Raw genomic sequence first — 15,606 nt, 5'->3', positions numbered from 1 at the left:
GACAACTTTTTGGTGCTCGAAACGAACCGGATTCCGGAGCTTAGAGGCTGCTCCGCTGCGGTGTGAACAGGAAAACCCGGTGCTTTTCAAGCACCAGCACCGAACTGGCCCCGAAACACCGTTGGTGTGAATGGGGTACAAAAGGCTCCTAAGAGAAGGAGTCGCAAGTCCAGGCTAGCAGCCCGAGCCCCAGAAGCCATGCTTTGGGCTCCAGTACAGGCCCCAGCAGCCATGGTTCCGGCTCCAGAACCGGCCCACACAGCCATGGTTCCGGCTCCAGAACCGGCCCACACAGCCATGGTTCCAGCCCCAGTTCTGGCCCCAGCAGCCATGGTTCCAGCCCCAGTTCTGGCCCCAGCAGCCATGGTTCCGGCTCCAGAACCGGCCCACACAGCCATGGTTCCGGCTCCAGAACCGGCCCATACAGCCATGGTTCCAGCCCCAGTTCTGGCCCCAGCAGCCATGGTTCCGGCCTCTGTTCCGGTCCAGCACGCCATTTCTCATCAGGGAAATCTTCTGGGCCAACATGAGCAGATGATGCAAGCCTTAGGCCCCGCTCACACGGGACCGTTTGCGTTTATGCACAGTATGCGTATTCAAAAAAGTCTTCCGTTCACATGCATTTGTTTCATTTAACGTGTCTGTTCAAACGAGGCCGCTGGAAACGCTGTAGTACATATGCTGGGACTGTAAGTGGCGCTGTAACTTCCGCCAAAATACACCAAAAGCCGCGAAGAAGAGCAACCGAGCAGCCCCGCTGCAATGTTGCCATGGCTACCCTTCTGTTTAAGCCCCGAAACTGAAACTGAAACTGAAAGAAACTGAAAGAAACCGAATCTGTGGATATTGCATCCCGACCAAGAAGCACGTCTCCGTGGAGAGGACGGCTCAGAAAGAGAGAGATATTCTCTACAAACACCGGGTGAGATCCTCCTTTGTCAATATAATGGATCAATGCATGAAATCTGACTGTTTATTTTGTTTAAGGAGTATATTGGGCGTTAACAATTCTGGTTTGCCTTTTATAATATTATTTCATTCAAGAACCCCTTGTGCGTTTAATTAACACAGCTATTTTTGATAGTTGCTACAGCAGTGAGCAGGAGAGGTGGGGAGAGGCGGGGCTATCGTTATTTTTTCAGGAAATATTCGTATCGAGGTGATTACACGGACTCGGTTGACCCCCCAGAGCGTTTCGTTTGCAAATCTATCCACCTTGGGACCCGTTATTGTTTGTGGGGTCAGTTTCTATCGGCCTCGTGTAAATAATAGGGCTATACGCACGCGGAACTATGCAGATACAAGCAGTTTTCTCCTCGTGTAAACGGCGCCTTAGTTGAAAGCAATCAGTCCATGGCTCTACACATCTCAAACCTTGCTGCTCAGGTCTCAACTCTGACGTCTTCTGCTGCATTTCCTGCCTCCTCCAATCCACCTGTGGATTCCACTCCAGCCCCTCGTGTCCTGTCGGTGGTCCGGCCGACTCCAGCACCTCGTCTCCTGTTGGCTCTCCGGCCGACGCCAACCCCATGTCCTGTCCTGTTGGAGGTCCCGCCGACTACTCTTCTGCCGGGGGTCTTGCCAATCCTATGTCCTGTTCCGTTGGGGGTCCCGCCGACTACTCTCCTGCCGGGGGTCTTGCCAACTCCATGTCCTGTCCCATTGGGGGTCCCGCCGACTACTCTTCTGCCGGGGGTCTTGCCAATCCTATGTCCTGTCCCATTGGGGGTCCCGCCGACTACTCTGCTGCCGGGGGTCCTGCCAACCCTATGTCCTGTGCCGTTGGGGGTTCCGCTGAGGGTCCTGCCAACTCCACGTCCAGTATCGTTGGAGATCCTGCCGACACCTGTTCCGCTGTGGGTCCTGCCAACCCCATGTCCTGTCCTGTTGGGGGTCCCGCCGACACCTGCTCCGCCGGATTTCCTGCCAACACCAGATCCTGTCCTGTTGGGGGTCCCACCGACACCTGTCCCGCCGACACCTGTCCCGCCGGGGGTCCTGCCAACTCTGTGTCCTGTTCCGTTGGGGGTCCCGCCGACTACTCTCCTGCCGGGGGTCTTGCCAACTCCATGTCCTGTCCCATTGGGGGTCCCGCCGACTACTCTTCTGCCGGGGGTCCTGCCAACCCTATGTCCTGTGCCGTTGGAGGTCCCGCCGACTACTCTTCTGCCGGGGGTCTTGCCAATCCTATGTCCTGTTCCGTTGGGGGTCCCATCGACTACTCTCCTGCCGGGGGTCTTGCCAACTCCATGTCCTGTGCCGTTGGAGGTCCCGCCGACTACTCTCCTGCCGGGGGTCTTGCCAACTCCATGTCCTGTCCCATTGGGGGTCCCACCGACTACTCTTCTGCCAGGGGTCTTGCCAACCCTATGTCCTGTGCCGTTGGGGGTTCCACTGAGGGTCCTGCCAACTCCACGTCCAGTATCGTTGGGGGTCCTGCCGACACCTGTTCCGCTGTGGGTCCTACCAACCCCATGTCCTGTCCCATTGGGGGTCCCGCCGACACCTGCTCCGCCGGATTTCCTGCCTACACCATGTCCTGTCCTGTTGGGGGTCCCGCCGACGCCTGTCCCGCCGGGGGTCCTGCCGGCTCTGTGTTCTGTTCTGTTGGGGGTCCCGCCGACACCTGTCCCGCCGGGGGTCCTGCCAACTCTGTGTCCTGTCCTGTTGGAGGTCCCGCCGACACCGTTTCCACCGGGGGTCCTGCCAACTCTGTGTCCTGTTCCGTTGGGGGTCCAGTCGACACCAGCCCATGTCTTGTTCGGGATCCCGTCTGCGCCTGTCCCGTCGGCTCCGGTTCCTGTCCGGCCGATGCTGGGTCCTGCCCGTCCTCCGGAGCTGTCCCGTTGGCGCCTTCCTGCCCGTCCTCCGGAGCTGTCCCGTCGCCGCCTTCTTGTTCGCCCTCGAGCCCGGCCCCCTGAGTGCCGCGGTCTTCGCCCTCGAGCCCGGCCCCCTGAGTGCCGCGGTCTTCGCCCTCGAGCCCGGCCCCCTGAGTTCCCCAGCCGCGGTCTTCGCCCTCGGGCTCTGCCCCCTGACTCTTCCAGCCGCTGCCTTCGCCCTCGAGCCCGGCCCCCTGAGTGCCGGGGCCTTCGCCCTCGAGCCCGGCCCCCTGAGTGCCGGGGCCTTCGCCCTCGAGCTCGGCCCCCTGATTTCCCCAGCCGTGGTCTTCGCCCTTTTTCGAACTCTGCCTTGCCCCCGGGCCGTCCGCCCGAGACCCCCTCCTTGATCTCTGCCTTGCCCCCGGGCCGTCCGCCCGAGACCCCTTCCGGGTCCTCCGCTGTGTCCCTGGGCTGTCAGCCCAAACCCGTCCTCCAGACCCCCTCCACCCACCCTTTTGGCCCTAGTTTTGTCTCCCTCCTCCGGTCCCCCTCCACCCACCCTGCTGGACTTTTTTGGGACGTCTGGGATCCGTCCCTTGAGGTGGGGGTACTGTCACGATCTGTCTGTGTTGTGTTTTGTCTTGTCTTTTTCTGTCTTTGGTTTCCTGTTTTATTTTGAAAAGTGTTCACCCCCCGTCATGCCTGTTGCTTCCTGTCTCTGTGTTCCCTCCTACCTGATTACCCGATTGTGTTCACCTGGTGCCCCTGTGTTTTCTCCTCCCTCCTCACCTGTGTCTTGTTTGTGTGATTAGTCTTGTGTGTATTTTAGTTCTGGTTTTTCTGTCTGTCATTGTTAGTTCCTTGTTTGTCTTTGACTGTGTCACAGGGTAGTGTTCTGTCTTCTACTTTGTTACCTTGGATTAAAGGAATTATCTTGGAAATCTGCATTTGGGTCCTGCCTGCTTCACTCAACCCTGACAGATTTCACATAAAGCAACACACCCCCTCCTTTTCCCTTCAGTCTGTCCTTCCTAAACACATTATATCCTGCCATAGATACAAGAGTGGATGGTGACGACTGTTTTAGCCAAGATTCAGATATTCCCAAACAGTCAATATTGGACTCGAGGAGATGTTCTAGCTGTTCATGTTTATTGCAGATGCTGCGGAAATTTAAATGTCCACTGAATAGTCCCTTCGGCTTGCACCAAGGATCCCACACTGTTTTTGCTTGATTCACTGTTTGAAAATGTTTTGTGCAACAGTGTTTTTTAAATACAGGATTTCTAGGCTTTACCTCGGTGCCGTTGTTGATAGTGGAGCAGTCAAAGCTAGCTGGTGGTTTATGGATCTCTGCCGCTAGGCTGCTAGGCTGCTAGCCATCGGCGCGGTCCTGCAGTCCTTCGATGGTGTGGATGTTGGTCGTGCTGCTAGGCCAGCAGCCGTCAGCGCGAGACCACAGAGACCCGCCGGCAGAGCTAGCTGTTCAGCTAGCCGGCCTCTTCTGAAGCCAGTCCGGTGGTGCGAGAATCTCCGCTGCTAGGCCGCTAGCCCTCGGTGCGGATCCGTAGTTCTCCGATGGTGTGGAAGCTATCCGTCCTCCTCTGAAGCCAGCCGGCGGTGTGTGGATCTCAGCTGCTCGGCCACCAGCCCTCGGCGTGGACCCGTAGTCCTCCGGTGGTGTGGGTAGAGGTCCTGCTGCTAGGCCGGCAGCCATCGGCGCGAGACCGCAGAGACCCGCCGGTGGTGCTAGCTGCTCAGCTAGCCAGCCTCTTCCGAAGCCTACTGATGGCGTGTGGAGCTCAGCGGCTGGGCCGTCAGCCGTCAGGTTGATGGTGACGCCGTGACCCGGACACGGGTGGATATCTCCCGAGAGCAAGAGACACAGCAGAGCCAATAGCCCAATATTCTCCTCTTTTCGTTTTAAACCCTTTTTTTTGTTTGAGGGAGTCTGCCAGGAGTGCCAGATGAATGAACTGTAGATAATATGCCGACCATGGCCGAAGTGCTTGATATACAACGATGTTGCTGGTGCAGACAATGATGTATCCTCAACATGTTGTTTTACCATGGGGGCAAGATGAGTGGTGTAGCTACACAGAGGTTTGGGATTTAGGACAATCATGCAGAGATAGATTGCTGCCACTGCGCCAGAACTGCCTGCCACCATCTTGGGAACTTATAAAGAGAGGATGGCCAGTACGAGCGAGGATAGAGATTGTGAGATCTTACAAGTACCTTGGTGTTCATCTGAACAATAAACTGGACTGGTCTGTTCACTCTGCTGCTCTGTACAAGAAGGGACAGAGCAGACTCTTTCTGCTGAGGAGACTGAGGTCTTTTGGGTGCAGGGGGCACTTCTTCAGACCTTCTATGACTCTGTGGTGGCATCAGCCATTTTCTATGGTGTGGCCTGCTGGGGCAGCAGCATCTCTGCTGCTGACAGGAAGAGACTGAACAGACTGATAAGGAGGCCAGCTGTCCTGGGGAGTCCTCTGGACACTGTTGAGGTGGTGGGAGACAGGAGAATGGCAGCCAAGCTGTCCTCCCTGCTGGACAATGTGTCCCACCCCCTGTAAATTCCTCTCTCATCTGCATAAAGAGTACTTGATATTTAAGGTACTGTATATTAGTCTACTGAGAGTGGCTAAAAACAATATTTTAATTCTCCATTGATCACATGACTACTTGAGAATGGACTCCCTCATAAAGATGAATTTGTTTTGGTTTTCCAAACAGTAGCTTGGCTCCCTCTCACGGCTGTCAGTGCTTTGTCTTTGGCCGCTGAAATCTGTACAAGCAACTTGTAAATATAAAACACTTGAAAACGCCAATTCAACTCATGACAAAACAAAGTCACATATACATATACATTTTATTTTATCTCAATTACTCTCCCTCTTTTACCTTGAAGTCTTGAAAAACATTGTTATTCTTGCATGGCAGCCAAAAAACTGAGAACAGTCTTGATTAAGTATAGTAAACTGGGGCAAAACTACATCAAAAACTCTGATCATGCAATCCAAGTCTCTTCCTAAACACATGCATTTTAATAAAACCTTATCAACAGTGCACATTCCTGTATTAGCCTGTATAAGACAGAAATGCAATAAAAACGATGTTATCTTGAAAGTAGCACATGGTGAGTAATTAAAGTGTATGGAAGGTAGTATTTCTTTAATCTCCTTATTAAAAACAGAAAACTGTTAGTGGACGACCTGCTACATAAAAGTTAAGTAAATAATAAAAAGAGGACGTGACATTTGCTGAACTGCTCTTAGGAAAGGCAATATTTGCATATATAAACCGCCCTTGATCAAATAAACTGATAGCCTCTCGTTCTATTTCGTATGACCAGCCTGACCAGCCAGTAGATAGGTAGATAGACCTATCTACTGGCTGGTTTAGAGGGGTTCTGGACACTTTAGCTGGCCAGGATAGCTGGTTTAGCTGGTGGCTTGTTTAGCTGGTGCACCAGCTAAACCAGCTATCGTGGCCAGTTTAGCTGGTGGCTGGTTTAGCTGGTTTAAACCAGCTAAACCAGCCATCCTGGCCAGCTAAAAAAAAAAAAGCATAGATACAATAATTATACAAATAACAACCAACCTGCAAATCAACCTATACATCAAAATTAATATATTATCTAAAACAGGTGCATTTGATTTAAAATAAAAGTAATAAATATAATTCAATATTTAAATGGTAACAAAAACGTATGATAACAAAAAGGCAACAAAGAAAGTGTTTTTTGTTTTTCCTTGTTCATGTCCATAATGTTTCCCGTTGAGTAGCGTCCAGCCTTTCCCAATCTGGCCTGCATCTCTGTCTGTTGAAGCCACTTCTTGAAGCAAACTGAAAAGAAATGTACAGATATAAGTACACTGTAAAAAGAACACTTGACATTTACGTTAACATTTGGGCTGCTGTGGTTCCCAAAACTTGACCGTTAAAGTATGGTAAAATACATTACAAATTACAGGTTGGTTGGCATAGACGTTACAGTCAACAATTGCTTATGGTGAATTACAATGGCAAAAACAAATAGAACTAGTGTACACGGTGCAGCTGTATTATCTGGGAAATAGAAGAATCGGATCAGGATTCAGGATTCAGTATTGGCAGACAATCAATATCAAATTAATCGGATCATTATTAGCATCAGCACTTGATCACCTTTGTCGACTTGCAGCCTAAATACAAAGATAACTCCACTCTCCTACCACTCTTACCCCTAATAAGCCTTGGTAGAACTAGTGTCCGAGTCATGGGGTCCAGAACGGACTGAAGACATGTGGAACAGAGGACAGGCATGGTTCCATGTACAGGAACTTTGAACAGGTGTTTTCATCTTTTCAGCCTCAAGATTCACAACTTCTTGATCAGGTGTTTGATGTGGGCTGGCATGATCCTTTCTGCAGCGATAAATAAAGAAAACAAAGAAAACATTTTTAATAATAGTAATGATGGTAACAACAATAAAATTAGTATACAACTATTTATATAGCACAATTGCAAAGTGATTCTCAAAAACAAAAATAAAGAACAAAACAATAAAAAAACAAATTATTATAGGAATGTTAAGAGACAAAGAAATGCTAAACATTTTAAGAGGCCGACTACAAAAGGTTGACTCAATGGCTCTTGATGACATCAATGAGCAGTCCCAATAGATGCTGTTGTATACAAATAAATATAATAGGTACAGATTTCTTCTATTTTGTGTTGGATGATTTGTTTTATTGATTGCTGATGGATGTCAAGATGTGTTTTACAATTATAACAAAAAGATTATTGGAATTGGAATCAAAAGGATTGCAAATCATAGTTTTAATAAAATCACTAGCAATATAGGGTTTATTCAACAGCAGTAAAGCATTAAGTTGCTAAATTAACGTACACTGAACTGTAAAACAACTTACCACTATTTAGGAAAGGCTCTGATCAGAAGGGTTGACTAGTAGGACAGCAAAGAGGTGGAGGAGGTCTATGTCATGTACAACCATTGGTAGATGTTACACCTGAAAGAAAGATAAGGAAATAAGACAACACAGGAGGACAAACATCTTCTTAAGTAAAAGACCAAATCATGTCAAGCTTTAACCTGAGCCTGTTTTTTCAGTCTTTACAATGCACTGTTGGAAAATACATTCCAAAGGCTAAATTCAAACTCAATACCATAAATAACTGGGTACCAGTGCTTTACCTGATAGAACACGTTCCACACGGAGCAGCAACCATCCAGCTGGGCCTTTTGCTGCATATCATCTCCTCCCTCTCCACTGTTTCCAGTAGATCTCTACTGTCCAATAAAACTGAAATTCCCCAAAAAAATCATATTAAAAAAGTAAAAAACAATAACTTTCTTTTGGCATTGAAATGGATTAGAATATCACCTTTCCCCTGGATGTCAGGAAGGCCAGGAAGTCGTTCCCTTCAAGTCCACAACCAGTCATAGGAGTTCAAATGCAAAGCCTGACTGATGACAAGAGCGGGAGATTTACATTTTACAATTATATTTTTAATTAATACCAGAGCAGTGTGTACATAGGCCCTGTACGACATGCAGAGAACAAATCAAATCCCCTGACAGACTCACACACTTTGGTGATGTCCTCATCTGATAATGTTTCATTTTTTAGCAGCAAAGTAACATTACTCAAAGTATATGTCGGACCCAACTCATTTACAGTATGTTTTGCATCTCCTCAACAATGGTCTGTATCATTGAGTAGAAAAAAACTGTCCCTACAATTTCAGGTAGATTAACACACATTTGTAAGAAAAGTTTACAATGAAGCACAAAACCCCTCTTTGTATTAAGCTAGCTGCCACAGAAAATACAGCTTAACATGCTAACCTTTGATAGAGTGAGCTACAGTTAGCTAACTTCATGTTCAACACAACACCTCTAATGGCATTACATTGACGATTTTAAACTAAACTTAACTCTCTCAACTTGTAAGAAAACGTTAAGTTAATTTACCCTTAAATAACCACATCACGTTTTTCAGGGGAAAAACAAACTGCAGGAAACGTTAGCTGCTAACTGTTGTTAGCTAAGACAGCTAGCTCTTGTTAAGGGAAGTAACAATAGCCTCCAAGCAAACGTAAGGTTAAGTTAACATTAACGTCGTCGTTAAAATCGTTCTGTGTGACACGAAAAAAAGGGGGAAATCGTGTTGGTGAACACGAATCAATAGATTAAATGTTGTGACTATAACACGAAATGCCGTGAGACTGGGTTGAAATACCAGCTTAGACCAGTTTAACTACCAGCTAAAACCAGCATAGCCCAGCATGACATCCATGCTGGGCTATGCTGGTTTAGCTGACCAGGCTGGTCTTGAACCAGCAAGACCAGCCTGGCCAGCTTGTCCAGCCTGGTAAACCAACTAAACCAGCCTAACACCAGCTAAAACCAGCTAAAACCAGCAACCATTTTAAGCTGGTCTATGCTGGTTTTTTCAGCAGGGAAGGCTATCGCTATTGGGTAATCCCCTGCGCACCCGCGCAGCACTGAAAACACTTGTAGTCCACGCCCACCTGCGAGGTGGGCCCCACCTTCGGACTCACTTCCGGTATAAATAGGAAGGAGGCCCGACAATCTGCTTCCTCTTTTCTTCAGCACCCCGGTACTGAAGCACTGTAGAGACACTAAAGAGTACACAGGGTTGTGTTAGAGTTTGCTCCTCATGCCAGACGGGGTTCATAATGAGTTATGACCGGCACTCACGATGTGAATCCTGCCTGGGGTCGGAGCACGCGCACGCAGCTCTCGCCCAGCAGCTGTCATGTGCTCATTGTCATTGTGCCCGTCTCCCTCTGTCCGACAGACAGCGAAGAGCGGACGCTCTCGCTACTGTGGCCGAGGAGGATGATTAGCCAGTCCAGGAGTCCTACTCCGTGGACCAAGCCCTTGAGTTCCTGGATCCGAGTGCTGGCAGGAGTCGGAAGACTCCTACCCCTCCATCCACGGATCACTGTGTGGTTTCCCCATCCCGTTTCTCCCCCGGACGGAGGAGACAGAGATGGAGCCCGGTGCCGGCCTGGCCCGGCTGCGGGACCCTCTATCCGCCATCACGGCTCTGCCGTCGATAGGCAGGAACTGCCTGAGATCATCGAAAAGGCAGCCGCCTGGAGAGGTCTCCTCGTTCCTCCGGCTCAGGAGAGCTCTCTTGCCGGTGGCAGGAGTGTTTCTCCCGGGTACAGACCGTCAGGAGTGACCTGGTCTGGCCGCGCTTCCCGGCCATCCGGAAGTACCAGGAGGGAGCGGCGGCGGCCCCTAGGAGCCTGAAGGCTCCGGTGTCCTCATACGTCCCCCTCACTAAGGGGTTGACGGATGTTGGTTTTCCGACCGCGCCTGACGGCATTGTTCGGGGTGAAGCAGGCTAGCACGGTCGCCGCACGGCGTCCCTTGCTTTCCTCCCCCGGGGACCAGGTTGTCGTCCGCCAGACTAACCGGATGGACCAGTGTGCCTTCCAGGCGTCTGCAGCGGCGAACAACATCGCTCTGCTGTCTCACTCCATAGTGAGACTATCAGAGCAGCCCTCCATGCCCTCCGAGGCTTCGGAGGAGATAGACAAGGCTGCCAGCACAGCACTCACCCTGTGCGTATCTGTCACCGTCTCCACGGCGAGGATTGCGGCTTGGGTGACGCAGATTCAGAGCCACCTCTGGCTGCAGCAGGCATCCGTACCAGAGACGGCCAGGAAAGTGCTGCTGGATGCTCCAATCAGCCCGGATGGGCTATCGGTTAATAAACTGCAGAGCTCGCGGCATTCCTCTGTCCCAGATATACCTCCTACACACGGTCATAATAAGCCCACGAGCGCCGTTATAACGCCTCGTGTGGACAGCACTGCACACACCTCTACTCATCCCCTGAGCGTGTACGCGCCGCATGATGAGAGCCGGAGTGAAACGCAGTGTGTGGAGGCTCCCTCGCAGCCCTTTCGGTCCAGGCCCATCTTGGGTTGCCTCACGGGCAGTGGCGGCGAGGGCTCTGGCGTGGCTTGTCACCATGACGACCACAGCACATCACGAGCATGTATGAATGGGGTACAGAAGGCAGTTTTCATCTTATCCTTTTCTGTGATAGGGACTTGATGATACCCACTAGCCAGGTCCAGCGTGGAGAACCAACAGGCCCCCGAGAGTGCGTCTAGGGATTCCTCAATCCGTGGCAAAGGGAAGGCATCTTTTCGGGTCTTGCTGTTCAGCAGCCGGTAATCGATGCACATCCGAAGAGTGCCATATTTCTTTTTGACCAGGACAATAGGCGATGCGAAAGGGCTACTGCTCTCCATGATCACCCTTGACTCAAGAAGCTAGTGAATGTGGGCTTTAACCGTGTCATACTCTGAGGGCGGGATACGTCTGTACCTCTGGCGTACTGGCATTTCATCGAGCACTGGAATGTCATGTGAGATCAGATTTGTGCAGCCTAAGGGTGTTTCTCAATCTCGAGTAAAGCTGCTGCAGAGCCACTATTTCAAGCATACTACGTCATCGAGTGCCGCCGAAGTACTGTTCCAATGTCCAGCATACTTGGAAATTTACCGAGCCCGGCGTACTTCGTTTGGAGAAATTTCGAGGCTGCACATGTGTAGACTCTGCGGTCTTAAAATCCCCACAATGCTTTGCGCACGGACCAATTTCCCCAAATCTGTGGAGGAAAATGTAAGGCAGGGCCTCTCATATGACGCACACCTGCACACTTGCTAGCCTGTTCCACTCTTTGTTTTCCGAATGCCAGGAAGTATTCTTGCCTCGCTTCTGAAGCAAGACGCTCGGAAGACTTGTGCTACCAAGCAAGCGTACTCGCGATTGAGAAACACCCTAAGTCTCCCTCATGAGCTGAAAATACTTCACTATGATTTTGTAGTAGGGACCTGACCTGGCACTGATTTTCTTCTGACAATGCAGCCAAATGTATGGCATTAATCTTCTCTTGCACTGAGTTAGTGACTGTCTGTGAAAACATTCTGGCTGTCACCTGTTCTGCACTTTCTGTGACACCTGTGGGCAGACTCACCACATGGGCATGGCTCAAAGTACCTATCACGGTGCGTGGGTAGAGGACAACATCATTAACCCCCACATTGACTATAGGGATGTAGACTGTACCTCGTGTCATTTGGACCAGGGCTGGAGAAGCTAGCAACACAGCAGGCAAGCCAACACTCAGGGGTTCAAACAAGCCATCGTTACCTGCATGAAGCTGGGAGCAAGTCGCTGCAACCAGCTTCATAGTTCCACCAGGGACTCTGAAAACTCTCCTGCCCTTGACTTTTACTCTACTCGAGTGATCAGAGGGCCCATTGACCTGAGCTTGGTGACACTTTTGAAAGGCTTGTTGAAGCTGGCTGGGGGCCTGTGAGACAGAGGGCAAATCAAAAAGAGCAGAGCCATGCCGTGAAAATAACTCCCTGTAACATGTTTTAAGGATGTTCATGCCTATAACACACGGGGCAGATGATGCCTGACCAGTGGGGTCTTTAACAACCAGCACACCACGCTTTGTAATTACCTTATCACAAAGCTCAACATCAAGTTCAAGGTAGCCAACATAAGGTATATCCAGCCCATTAGCAGCCTTAAGCCGTAGCATGACCGAAGTTTCTCTTCTCCCCATGGCTCAATGTTCTTGACATAAAAATTCTCTGTTATGGTGCTCACCATTGAACCTGTATCAACCAAACATGGAACTGTTACCCCTCCCATTATTATGGTTAAATGTGGACACGTTGCTATCAATTCTACAGAGTCAGGGTTCTCAGAAGCTGTCTCAGAGCCATCAAGGCCCCCACCTGAACTTTGGCTCAGCGGTTCAGGTGGTGAAAGTTTCCCAATTGCTGATTCTGGTGAGGCGGCCTATCACCACGAATCATCGAGGTAGTACGAGAAGATGGCTCAGGTGATGCATACACTCTCTCACCATCACATTCCCTCGTGAAGTGACCAGGTTTACGGCACCTCCTACAAATGATAGGCTGCTTTTCCTGGTGAAAAGACTGCCCAGGGACATTCTGGAGTGCAATAAGACTGCCACTAAGCTGATTCAGCTGCTCCTGTTGCTGTTTTAACATGTCCTTTAACTCTGCCAACTCAGCCCTTGAGTCTTGGTTACCTGACCCAGAATGAGGACCTCCCGCCATAGCAAACTGGAAACTGGTAGCAGATGGGACAGAGTGGCTCCGTTCCCTGACACCCCCTGGCATTCCCTCCCGCTCCCACCTAATAGCCTCACCTCGGACCTCAAGCAAGGTGGCATTAGGGTGGCGTCGGACAAGCTGCTTTAATTCCCTGCGTAGAGAACAATCACATACATGTTCAACGAATTGGTCACGCAGCAAAACATGGGAATTAGGTAGGCCATTAGGAGCATTATGGCGCGTTTCCACTACAGCGCGGAGCACGGTTTAAGAGGGCTGTGACGTCAGCGGCCCGTTTTTGGTTGCGTTTCCACTTGGCCTAGTACCGGCCGGCGGGTCCTAATTCACAGTTTTTCTGGCCTCATAAAATCGTGGTTCTAGGGCCAGAGACAACGAGGCTGAGTCGGGCTGAGTATGCTAAACTAGAGAGAGAATCGCTGGCAAGGGGGCTACAACTACAACAAGATGGACATATTTGACCGTGATTTAATTGTAATACACGTTTCAAAATGATGCCGAAGTAACAACATACTGATACCGGTTAGTAAAAACCATGAATTAATGCTTTGACAAGTCTGCAGACAGACGGCAGGCGAAAAACCTTTTAAAATGCGTGTTTTCTAAATGGAGATTGGCTAAGCTAACGCAGTATATGCTCCGACCGTCCACACTCACAACAACGGCCTATACAGACGTAAATAAAGCAGCGACTGTATTCGCCATGACACAGGCAGTCTGTGGTTTGTACTTGTTTAACTTTTGTCTAGTTTCTGAACATATATGAGGAGCTGTGAGCTCTGAGTGCTAACAGCTAACGGCTGTGTTGTTTTTCTGGGGTTCTCATTGAAGATGACGTCACGGCTCCGCCTACACTGCGTTACTATAGATACTACCCCAGTTCCTAAACTGTAATGGAAATGCGCCATAAAGTGAGCCAGTCCTAACGAGGCCTAGCCATACCGAGCGAGGCCGTGTAGTGGAAATGCGCCATTAGTCACAACCCTGTCCATCAAACACATCAAGGCATGGGACAATTCCTGCAATGTCTCACCCTCATTTTGCTTTCTGGAGAAAAAGCCTTCCTGCAAAGAAATGTAGGATTTGGAACACCCATATAACTCCTGCAATATGGCTATGGTTTGGTCGGGGTCCTCCCTTTCTTCCCTTGGTCTGTATTTAAATTCCTCCCTTGCCTCACCCTCCAAATGATCATATAGAAATAGAAAAAAATAATAAAAAACCTAACTCAAGCAAAACCTAACTGTAGCAAAACAGCAGCTGATACCACCTAGTAGGAAACACACATTGTACATTAGATTACAATACAAAAGTACACATTTAAATCTTTTAACTTAGGTAATTATAAACTTACCACTACTCAGTATGATTAGGACCAACACACATCCCTCCAGGTTAACAGGACTTCAGGCATCACATTTGGCCAAAGGAACACCAGGTGGACCAGGATACAAGCTGACACAGGTCTGAGTCTCCGTACTCCTCGCAGAAAACGTCTGGGTGGCTGCTGATCGCTCCCTCCGCCTGGGAGAGAGCGTCTCCGCGCCACGGAATTTCCCACGGTCTGCCTGACAGCATGGAAACCAGGACGCTCATACAATTAATGTAATTCAGTGCTAATATAAGATGCACATGAGGAATATTAAGTTGCTGATCAAACATGACATCCAGTATCTGACTATTTACCTACCCTTAAGGTGGCCATGTGGCAACAGGCAGGCAGCAAACAATGATGCCACAGGTGCATTAAATACCCCTGAGTTAATTAGGGGTTGGCTCTGGGGGAGGAGTTGACCTACTTTAGGTGATGGTGAGTTCAGGGCCTAGAGATGAGTGAGTTCCGCTGACCCCTCGGTTCCCGGACCGAGTGCGGGAGAAGCGGCTATCAGCGGTCCTGATAGCCCCGGAGCGCACGGGAGCGTCCTGGTTTCCATGCCTACAGCGTATGCTGTCAGGCAGACCGTGGGAAATTCCGTGGCGCGGGGACACTCTCTCCCAGGCGGAGGGAGCGATCAGCAGCCACCCAGACGTTTTCTGCGAGGAGTACGGAGACTCAGACCTGTGTCACGCACACTGGTGCCTCAGTGGGACTTGGCTTTGGTGTTACGTGCACTGAGAAAAGCCCCATTTGAACCTTTAGATCAGGTTCCCCTTAAGGTTTTGTCAGCCAAAGTAGCATTACTTTTAGCGCTGACATCAGCAAAAAGGGTGAGTGATTTGTCTGCCCTCTCTGTGGCTCCGTCATGTCTCCGGATCCAAGGAGATGGCAGCTCAGCTGTTTTGTCAGTGGAAGACATTTGCACTGCTGCATCTTGGTCTGCCCTGTTCGTTTATTCAATTGTATTTGAGGGATGTCTCCCATTCCTCTCTGACACACCCTGTACTGAGTGTCCTGTCAGAGTGAGTGACGCCAGCTGTGCGTCTCTCGCCTGCCTCTCGGCACGCAGAGAGCGGCCCTTTTTCCCTCTTATGAGAGGGATGTTCCCTTTTTTTCCTCTCTGACACATTTTGTACGGAGTGTCTTGTCAGAGAGTGATGTCAGGGATCCAGCTGTGCACTCTCTCCTGCCTGTCTGCACGCAGAGAGCTGCCCTTGTTCCCCCTCTTTTATCGCT

At 50.0% G+C, this 15,606-nt stretch overlaps 1 long non-coding RNA gene across 1 annotated transcript; it reads right to left on the bottom strand.

The window, feature by feature from the left end:
* Nucleotides 1-7,191: 7,191 nt before the first annotated feature.
* On the bottom strand, nucleotides 7,192-8,113 carry LOC117480708. The gene is made up of 3 exons (XR_004555670.1): nucleotides 8,023-8,113; nucleotides 7,739-7,837; nucleotides 7,192-7,231 (listed from the first exon to the last, which is right to left on the bottom strand). It is a non-coding gene; the product is annotated as an uncharacterized LOC117480708 (long non-coding RNA).
* Between the last annotated feature and the right edge of the window lie 7,493 nt (nucleotides 8,114-15,606).

This window comes from Trematomus bernacchii, unplaced genomic scaffold, assembly GCF_902827165.1.
Source record: "Trematomus bernacchii unplaced genomic scaffold, fTreBer1.1, whole genome shotgun sequence".
Taxonomy (NCBI): Eukaryota; Metazoa; Chordata; class Actinopteri; order Perciformes; family Nototheniidae; genus Trematomus; species Trematomus bernacchii.
Note: the sequence above shows the minus strand (reverse complement) of the source record. Positions and strands in the feature narration are given on the sequence as shown.